Genomic DNA, 10,418 nt, shown 5'->3' on the forward strand with positions numbered 1-10,418 from the left:
TGCACCATCACCAATATTGCTCATATATTTTTCTAGACCACCGTGGTCACATGACAGAAGACATTGTTGACGTTATGGGCAGCACAGAGCAGTGCAGCAAAACACATTACAGTATTTATCATAAACTTCACCCATCTTCACTAACCCCCCCCCCACCCCATTGACCATTGTGGTGAAGTATGATCCGACAACCCTCATTACGTGTGCGGTGTGCGAGGAGAGGCCTGCATCCAGCAGTGGATCAACGTGGATATTGTGTCTCTATCGACATGTGTACAGCATATATCTATTTTTTTAACATACCAGAGACGCTTTAAACATCAAGTACTATTCACGTGGGTCTTTAGCGCTGGCTTTTCATCACAACCTTCTCGGCGTCCTGTATTTGAACCTCGTGGCGGGACCCCAGGGTCCCATAAGCCCTCGGCTCTCGCATGAACTGCGTTGCGACGTCATTTTATGTCTGTTGAAGGCGAACGACACGGTGATCTATTCCTCTCGACGAGTTCTACACGATGCGATCATCAAAGTTTTTTTGTTTCTTCTGCGCATTCGTCATCGCCGCTGCGCTTGGACACGACACGACAACAACGATCCGCGCCAGGCGGGTCGCGACATTCACGTGCGCGGTGGGACGGAGTCGCCAAAAATAAATTAAAATGAATCACGATTTTGACTTCCATTTAGTCGGGACCCCGGGGTCCCGCCGTGAGGTTCATTTGTCCGAGTGCATTAGGGTTTGTTCAATGATCCCCGTGCTTTTCTTAATGAATTGCGCGACACCTATGGATTGTGGAAACCCAATGAACCCAGAGAGGCGGACGCAGCCAATGGCAGCGCGACTGTGGCCGATGCCTTTGTCACCACGGCGCACCGCCAGTGGGGGTGGCACTGCGACGTTTAATTTGCTGTCGGGGAGAGGGAGGGGGGATCCATGCCCCCCCCCCCTTCTCCCCCCCCCCTCCCCCCACACACACCTCCGTACTCTCGCTCTATAGGGCACATCACAGCGAGCAGTCATCATCGCCGAGACGGTCGGTGGGACGAGGCGGGCAGCAACGACTGCAAATAATTCGAGCTCCCACGGGAGCAATCGATGGCCATTACTCCAAAGGCGGAGAAGCAATGAACACGGGGAAGTCGCGGGGTATAGCCGCGTGGAGTCCACCACTGTGGCTGTGTGGAATCGCCCCGCTGCTGGCGCCGCTTTACTTGCCAGGGCCGGTCCCTGCACCGTTCATTCATCATTGAATCTTCCCCGTGCATGCTAAAAGCAGCAGCAGTAGCACGACCTGCTAGCAAAATTGCGGTGAGTTTAATGCGGATCAGAGATAACAGCGGTTGTGTGTGCCTTTGACCAAATTTCCCAGAACGCACACTTCTTCATTTGCTATGAAGAAGGGCTATTGCCCGAAACGTCACCCATTGAATAATGTATTTTTCCTTTTAAGGCCACACTGTTATTGACGAATGTGTTGAGTTGTTTCAAAATGTGCCCGATCATTTCAGATTTCGGAAGCTCGAGATAGATTGAGCCTGGACAGAGCTTGGATGGGCGACCACCATTCATAGGTGGTATAGACTGCTTCCAGACTACGGGGAGCCACGGCGGCTAGGAGATGTTAACTACCTCGTCTGGTATGCAAGAGGTCGTGGGTTCAATCCCGATCCTGACGTCTGTATATTTTGAGTTTGCATGTTCTCCCTGTGGTCCGGGTCCTTTTTTCCTTCCACATTTAGAATCAGCATCACGCGTTTAGAGTATTTGGCTGCAATACATTTCCACGTAATAAGCCGCTTTGTTGAGCTATCATTGGCGGCCAGGTCGCTTCTGGAAAAAAAGCTCTATAGCTCAGTGGCTCTTAGATGGCAAAATAAATAAAAATGTTTAGTTTTACGTTGTCAGCAAGAGAGGGCAGGGTTGCAAAATCCACCGTGTGTATGATATCCGCCTGCACCACAGTGATCAATGTTGCGAAGTATGGTCAAATAATCTCCATGACCCACACGCCGTCGTGAAGCTCTCAATCAGCACGGGTGTACGTACGTACACGCGTGTGTGCTTATTGGGGAGTGGCGCTACAGTTGTTAGCGCACTGCGCTATGAGCCAGGGCAACCTGAAGTCGGTGACTGGCCACGGTGTGTGGCGATTGGTGTCAGAACTCATCCCGGGGTGCCACGTGAGAGGAGGCCCAGAGAGTCCCATAGTCCAGGAGGGAAGATCTCAGTTGAGTCTCGTAGTCGGGGAGCCACATCGAAAAGGCTCAGAGATCGTCCTTGGACTTGAGCTCCGCTGCAGGAATGCAGAGGAGATCCGAGTCCACGACCTCAAAATCCACCACAGTGCACTTCTTTGGGAAATGCTGATGGTGTTTTGTATAATACACACGCGGGCTGAGTGTTGGGTTTCTTTCTTTTTTTCTCTCTCTCACTCCGCTCGTTCGTGCGTGTCGTCGAAACAACGCGACCGCCGATCTCGCTGCCCCAGACGCTTCGCTCGTCAAACTGCCGCTCGCTGGTCATCCTCTCCCCTCACCCCTTCGACCAGGTGCCCTGACATTGCGAGGATGACGCCTGAAAGTCGTTCTAGTGTTCGGGTGTTGTTGTTGTTGTTGTTTGACTCGCATCCCACTGGGATTGTTGCACAGCGTTGGTGTACGGTGCTTTTTTTCTGGAAGACTTTGCCGTTTTTTCCTGGATTTTTCTGTTTGCGCGTAGTCACTTTAAGATGTTTTCTTGTTCATGTTTTTTGTTTGTTGCGGTTGCACCCGATTCAAGAGCCGAATGGCTCACAGGGCTATACCAAATAAATGAAACTGAAACTGGGTGACACCGTGGCAGCTCCTGCCGTTTTCATTTTATTTTTATTCTGACACGAGAGCCCGGCACAGAGAGCTGCAACGATCAGACACAAAGGGAAGGTCGCTACAGACATTCCGCGGACAAAAGCCCGAGGCGCGGTACTCACGGAGCAGGAGATAGATGGGCTCGTCACGTGTGTGTGTGTACGTATGTATGTTGAACTTCCTTCCCACCGTACATAGCCAACCGTGATAATTAAAGGAGGTGCGGGAGGTGGACAACAAGAAAAACACAAACAAGCAGTTCTAAAGAAGTTAATTTTCAATCAAGATCATGTAAAACTGCATCGCTCTAGTGGCTTTCTAATATCGGAAGGAAGAGCGAACGGTCAGTTCCTGTTCTTTTAATTTTAAATAGATTTCCAGTCAACAATCGTCTCTATATATATTGTATATAAAAAAGACTGGCTATCTCTGTGATAGGTTTATATGAGTATATTGCATATGCACCGTGTATTTAGCGTGTGCACAATACGTTATACATCAGCTGCTGCTGCTGCTTTATAAACACTATCAAACAAGAACCTCGTCTGCTAATTTGTGCAAACATCAAAGGACTTGGGGCATTTGCTCGCAAGAAAGGGCCATTGTGCATTGGTTACGAATCGCGTACGTGGCAGCTTTCAATACATTGTCCCTTCATGAATGCGTTCCGGCTGTATGTACAGTTTTTTTTTAGAATTGGTGGCAATCAGAAACAGTCAATGTTGAACAAAAATGAAAAAAATAAGAATAGGTTTTGCCCTTTCTGGCAATTAAACAGGTGTTAAGGTCTAGATTTGAGGTTTTCGTGACTGCATGGATCCATACTCTTTGGTTCTTTCGGTAAAGTCACGTAGGTATAAAATAAAATAAGTTAAATCACGACGTTTCGGGCGCAACACAAGCGTCCGTCATCAGGTGGGACAACCACAGCAAGAAACAATTTCTGAAGTGGGCAAAAGGGCTGCTGTAACAGGAGGCTATATTGGTAAGAGAGGGGGGGGAGCCAGGGAGGAGAGACAGAGAGGGGGGTGGGGTAGGGGGAGTGGAGCGCTGCCGAGTGAAGAGCAGCTCTCTTCCTCTCCTCCCTGGCTCCTCCCTCCCCTCTCTGTCTCTCCTCCCTGGCTCTGTCTCTCTCTTTGAGTTGTGCGCCTTTTGGCGTCATCTGGTCCAACACCATGTGAGACGAGGCTCTAAGAAAAGCTGTCTCGGGTGTGGACCAATCAATTTCAAGGACAGTGCATACATTATCAGAGTTGTGTTTTTTGTTTGCATTCCGACCGCAGGTATTGTGGTCAATGCAAACATGACTCCTTGTAAAAAAAAGGTGTCAGTTTTGTTGCCAGAGAAAAGGGTAAAAAAACAATTATCAAAGAGTAGGTGTTAAGATGTCCAAACACCAAATAGGAACCTTTTGCATGGAATCAAGTTCGCATTGACCACACGTACTCGTGGCGAACACGCTCTGGCTTACATTCGCATTGTCTTTGAAACTGATTGGCCTACACCAGAGTCAACAGGGTTCTTTAGGGCCCAGTCTCGCCAGCGTCAGACCAGAGAACGCCGAAAGGTGAACATCACAAGGACAATGCCACACGTATCGGAGCTTCTGTAACTCGAGGTGTAGCAGCTATAAAATGGGAACCTTTTTTGCCGGCATCAAAGTATGAAACGTTTATAATAGGTTTTACCCTTCCTGGAAATAACACGGGCGTTAAGATGTTCAAACACCAAATAGAAACCTTTTGCAAGGAGCACGTGTGGTTAATGCGAACTTGATTCCTTGCAAAAGGTTCCTATTTGGATTTTGAACATCTTAGTGCCAGGGGGGGTAAAACCTATTATTATATTTTCATACTTTGATACTGAAAAAAGGGTCCAATTTTGAACAAGATAACTTTAACAAACAAATGTTACATGCTAAACAGAATGAGCAACATTATGAAGAAAACTGCATAAAATACGTCGGTGTATGTTTCATCATCATCGTCAACATCAGCCATGCTCAATCTATTGCTAGATGAAAGCGTACCTCCCATCGTATATTGTTCATTACATTTGCAATACGTGCATGGCATAAGCATGTGTGTGTATGTTTTAATTCAAACACTGAGTTCCAATCTCAGAACACCTGGGTTCGATCCCTAGTCATGGACAACATCAGTTTGTGGATGTCCAACGGTAAGTTTTGTTTAATCCATCTAAGTGCCGTTAATTTGAGTAGACTTTTTTGGAAAATCGATTAGATGCATAATAATGTTCACGTCCTTCCAAAAATATCACTCTACTCGTGTAGAGGATCAAACGTCATGTGACCTGTATGGGGGAGGGGGGGTTGTTCTTCAATAAATGTGGCGATGCCACGAATACATCCTTTGCACCTCCAGTTGCAATCAAAGACGTGCTTCTAGATTTGAAGCTTTCGTGACTGCAAGGATTCATACTCTTAGTTCTTTCGGTAAAGTCACGTAGGTAAAAAAATGAAATTAAAATTAATTAAAATAAAATAATAAAATCACGACGTTTCGGAGGCAACACAAGTCTCCGTCATCAGGTGGGACCGTCACAACCAGATTTGCTGCATCAAGTGATGCAGCAAATCCATCTAAGTGCATCAGGTGGGACCGTCACAGCCAGATTTGCTGCATCAAGTGATGCAGCAAATCTGGCTGTGACGGTCCCACCTGATGACGGAGACTTGTGTTGCCTCCGAAACGTCGTGATTTTATTATTTTATTTTTATTAATTTTAATTTCATTTTTTTATCTACGTGACTTTTCCGAAAGAACTAAGAGTACAAAGACGTGCTGTAAGTAAAGTACGAATCACCATCGCACGCTACCGGTGGTGCCTGCTGCAGATAAACCACTCCGTCCTGGAAATGATGACGTTACTCAGCTTATCCAAGAGGGTTCCTATTCAAATACGTTCATTTATTTCTCCCACCTTTTATTTTGTTATATTTCACATTTTCTTGGTTCTTTCGGTAAAGTCACGTAGAAGGGAAATAATAAAATAATAAAAATAAAACATAATAAAATAATTCTCACGACGTTTCGGCCACAACGCAAGCAGCCGTCCTCAGGTGAAGAACACCTCCTACGCATTTGCACAAGTAGTGACTAATCCCATATCTGCATTTACCATAAATATGCTAAATTCCTTTTGATATGCAAATTCCTTTGTCGAGGCGCTCTTCCCCCTCCAACCCAGCTTAAATATACGCTGCCAAGCCTGGTGGTGTTCATTCAGACGCTGTCTTTCCGACAGACCTGTTCTTCACCTGAGGACGGCTGCTTGCGTTGTGGCCAAAACGTCGTGAGAATTATTTTATTATGTTTTCTTTTTATTATTTTATTATTTCCCTTCTACGTGACTTTAACGAAAGAACCAAGAAGATGAATCCCTGCAGTCACGAAAGCTTTAAATCGAAACATTTCACATTGTTATTCAGAATGCAAAGTTAATTTTAGAAGAGGGGGGGGGAGAGCAACAGCAAGTAACGTGTAACAAACCCGGAGCGATGCAACCTCAAAATTAGCCTACACCAGATACAACTGGCTGCCCTTCGGCGGGAGGGGTAACGATGGGGAGCAGTGCATTTCATGGGGGAGGATTAGAAGATGGACGAATAGGGGTGGGGGGGGGATAATGAAACCAAATATATATATTTTTTTAAACATTAACGCGATGTCCAAGTTTGTTATTCATGTTTTCTCCAAGGTGCAGCGATTGTCGCGTGTTCACAGAGGTGGTGCAGTAGCCAACGCACATTCCCTTCTCCCCCCCCCCCCCCCGGCTCACATTTTTCCGGCTAATTCATACCGAGTTTCGCAAGAACGGGGACCATATGGCCTTGTACTCCCTTTCCTTCCATTTTAGTTCGTGGATAAGATGTTCCGTTCCTGCCAGGGCAAGGAGAGTTCTGTGCCAGAACATCTGGAGGGAGGGTTCATGGTCTTTCCAGTTTGCCCAGCATACTTTTTCTTTCCACAATATAAGAAGGTTTGGAGCAGAGCGTGTCGGCACTTTGACACTCATTTTGGTTCTTAGTCCCACAAAGTTGAGTCCACTTAAGGGCTCAGCTCTGTGCCGCAGATCCGGTTAAAGTAGTCCGCAATGTCGTGGTAAAAATATTATTATCTGGGCATGTCCAAAAGGCAATGTAGGTATGTCTGCACCCGTACCCTGTGGGCATCTAGGGCAGTCTGGGGCAAGAGTTGGTGAATTTGGCTCTCCTGTCGTTCGTCATGTAGGTCCCGTGCATGAATTTCAACTGGATGAGTTTCAGCGGCCGTGCCAAGGGGCCTGTAGCTGAGGCCCTCCATATCTGGGTCCACTCCTGATTAGGAATGTCTTGTCCCATAAGCCTTTGCCAAAGCTTTCTAGTTGTGGGTGTTACCCGGACCCCCTCTCCATCGATCAACTGGTACGCCTCTGCGAGTCTGTATTTTCCCTTTTTGCCTCCAGCCAGTCCAGGATGGGATGGGGAGAATGATCCAGAATCCTGTGCGGGCTGTTTGATAATGTAGGTATCTGAAGAAATGTGACCGTGGGATGTCGTGGTGGGCCCGTAGCTGTTATAACGACTTCACATTTTCATTCTTATTTACATTTACAACCCAGTACATTTGCAATTGTTTTCTAAACCCCTCCTCAACATTTTCTAGGTTGCCTTACATAAGTACGTTGTGCAATATGCGAGCATCAACACTGGATAGACACAGACAAAGGTGGCCAGCGATGGCTTCAGTCACGTCACCCCATCACATGCCTCAGTGGCCTTAATAGATGCTTACTAACAGCACTTTCCCCCCCACAGCCTTCACGCCTAATTTGAGTGTCATCGCCTCTGTGAACGAGCGAAGGAAAACTGAAGGTTGCGTCCATTGCGCAATGCCATCTTCAAATGTCTCCTGTGGAAGCATTGGCTTGCGTCCTCATAAGCTTTGGTGCATAATGTTAATTTTTGTAAGTGCAGGATAACCTGGCGGCTCTCACCAAACCCGATGACTTCAGCACTCGCAGCTGCAGGCAATCGGGCCGCAACCGCCAATCCGCGCTGCTTCACCTCTGCTGCGTGGACACGTGGAAGGCGACTTGCAAAGCCAAGGCGTCCGCGAGTGAAAAAGCCACCGGCCCAGGACGTTATTTTTGGGGCCGCTCACTGAAAATCGGTGTCTTTCACGGGACTCCTTCTTCCCTCTGTGGGCAATTAACAAAGTCAAGCCCTCTAGCGTGATCTTCTTTCAAGGGGGGGGGGGGCACAATAAGGTGAATGTTAAACAAACGTTAAAGAAATGTTGAACGCTCAATGGAATGCCAACGATGGCATCTGATTTTGCCTGTCGTGCATTCTGCTCTCACTTTCACCGCCCCATGAATACGAGGAATCGCTCCAATGCCCATCGCTTAATTGCCACTCGTGTTTAATGGTGTACCGACATTGTTTGCACTTGACTAAGAAACGAGAAGGTGGGGGGCTGATGTAATGCAATTCCAAATACGCATCCTTTTTTTGCGCCCTCGTCAGTTTTTGTTCAATCTTGTTTCGTCAATGTCGGTGTTCTGATCCGTGCCACAGCAGGCACAAATTTACTGATTAAAAAAGATCCAGTTTTAGTAAGTGCCGCGAAGTTCTTATGTAATCTTTTTGGTGATTTGTTTTTGTTATCATCAACCTAACCTTGCTCTCTGTTCGGGTATTCGAACATTTCCTGTAGTACGCGTAGCTATGCACTTTTAAATATAGCTAGAGCATCTCAATTCTTTCATAACTGACTTTTGTGTTTCGTTTGTTGTGCTTCGCCTGCACCTCCGATCAGCGTGGTTGGCTACGTACGATGCGAAAAAAAGTTCAACATGCATACACACATTCCCATTGCACATTATGATGACTGTGTCACAAGAAAATCTCAAATGGTTCATGTGTGTCTCTTCCTTCTTTCATCCCACGTGACCTTGCATGACTCCCCTTCTCAAAGTTACGTATCACCTTCGTTGGGCAATTGCGGTGCAGCTGTTCCTTTCTTGTAAATGCGTTTTTATCCTTTCGACATATTATTTAAGCTTTGGTTTGTGTGAGAACATGGATTGATAATGTTGGATAACTGCATCAGAGTAGAATGTCTATTAAGAGTGCACAAAGGCTAGGCACAAGGGCATGTGACATTCATTAGCCTGATTGATAGTATGTATATGGGCGATGGTGGAGAAACTTTAGAATTACAGATCCATTAGGCTCTTATCACACGTATATAAATTGGGAATAGAATAATGAAAAATGTAGAGGCCAACCAATCTTGTGAGCAAGCAGGATTTCGGATAGGCATGTAAATATGCCGAACAAATCACCGTGCACTATCGACAGTTTGTGGCTTTGACCGGTTAAAAAAGTCACTCGTTTTTTTTTTGCTGCAAAGGGAATAAGCTAGTGCTCATATCTTGTTTTGTAAACCTGAGCTACTATCATCATCAGCCACGATCAATCCACTGCTGGATGAAGGTCTCCTCAAGTCAACGGCATCTCTCATGATGCTGCGATGGAACCAATCACCTAGGATCTGCTCGCTAGCTGATTGCATCGCCCAGTCTCCACGGTAGATGCCCTCTCAGATGCGATTCATTCCTTGGCTGCCAATATTCTTGACCACAGGCCCTCTCATCTTTTCTGGTATGCAGGAGGTTGCGGGTTCGATCCCGACCTTGACGCCTGTATATTTGGAGTTTGCGTGTCTCTCTTCCCATGGTCGCGTGGATTTTTCTTTGGGTCCTCCGGGGTTTCCCTCCACATTTAGAAACGTGTGCTTAGAGTATTTAGCTGCAATACATTTCCTCATGATAGGCCATTTCGTTGAGCTATCATTTGTGGCCAGGTCGCTTCTGAATAAGAGGTATACAGCTCCGTAGACATTAACTGGTAAAAAAAATTAACCCGTAAAAACAAAGTTTTTCACTCTAAATCCTTTATATGCGTGGCGGCTAGAGTCCTCTCGTCCTCTGGCTTGAGATGGCTGCCACCTATGGGTCAGATGATTGTCTGCCAGCATTAAGCAATTGGTAAATAAATATTTAAAAAAATTTCCCTAAACAATGTAACATTTTTGAAAAAAAATTTTACGAAAATTTATTGTCACGCACAACGAGTCTGTGTGGAAAATGTCAGCTCGATTGGATCACGGGAAGTGGGTTAAAAAACGACCGAAAGATTTGCATGGTCGTAAGCAAGCAAGCAAGCACGCAAGCACGCGAACTTAATATAAAGGATTTAATAAACATAGTTTCGTGTAATTTAATCATATACTTAACCTGAGCATATCATCTAATCCATGCGTTGCTCTTTCTTTTTAAATTTAATTCCGACCACGTATTTTTTTTCATGCTTCCTTGAGCACTTTTCAGTTTGTATAAAAAGAAAAAGTTAACAACGTGTTCGTAAATCACGTGGCATAGTAGGGGCTACACACAGATTACGACACTTTCTTCCTGAACACATTGGAAAACTACTGCTCATAATCAAATTCAGCTTTCCAGACGTTCTCCAACCTGCTCCCATCCACCTCTTTATATCATCA

This window comes from Lethenteron reissneri, chromosome 37 (genome assembly GCF_015708825.2).
Source record: "Lethenteron reissneri isolate LAM-NWPU_2019-01 chromosome 37, ASM1570882v1, whole genome shotgun sequence".
In the NCBI taxonomy this organism is placed as follows: domain Eukaryota; kingdom Metazoa; phylum Chordata; class Hyperoartia; order Petromyzontiformes; family Petromyzontidae; genus Lethenteron; species Lethenteron reissneri.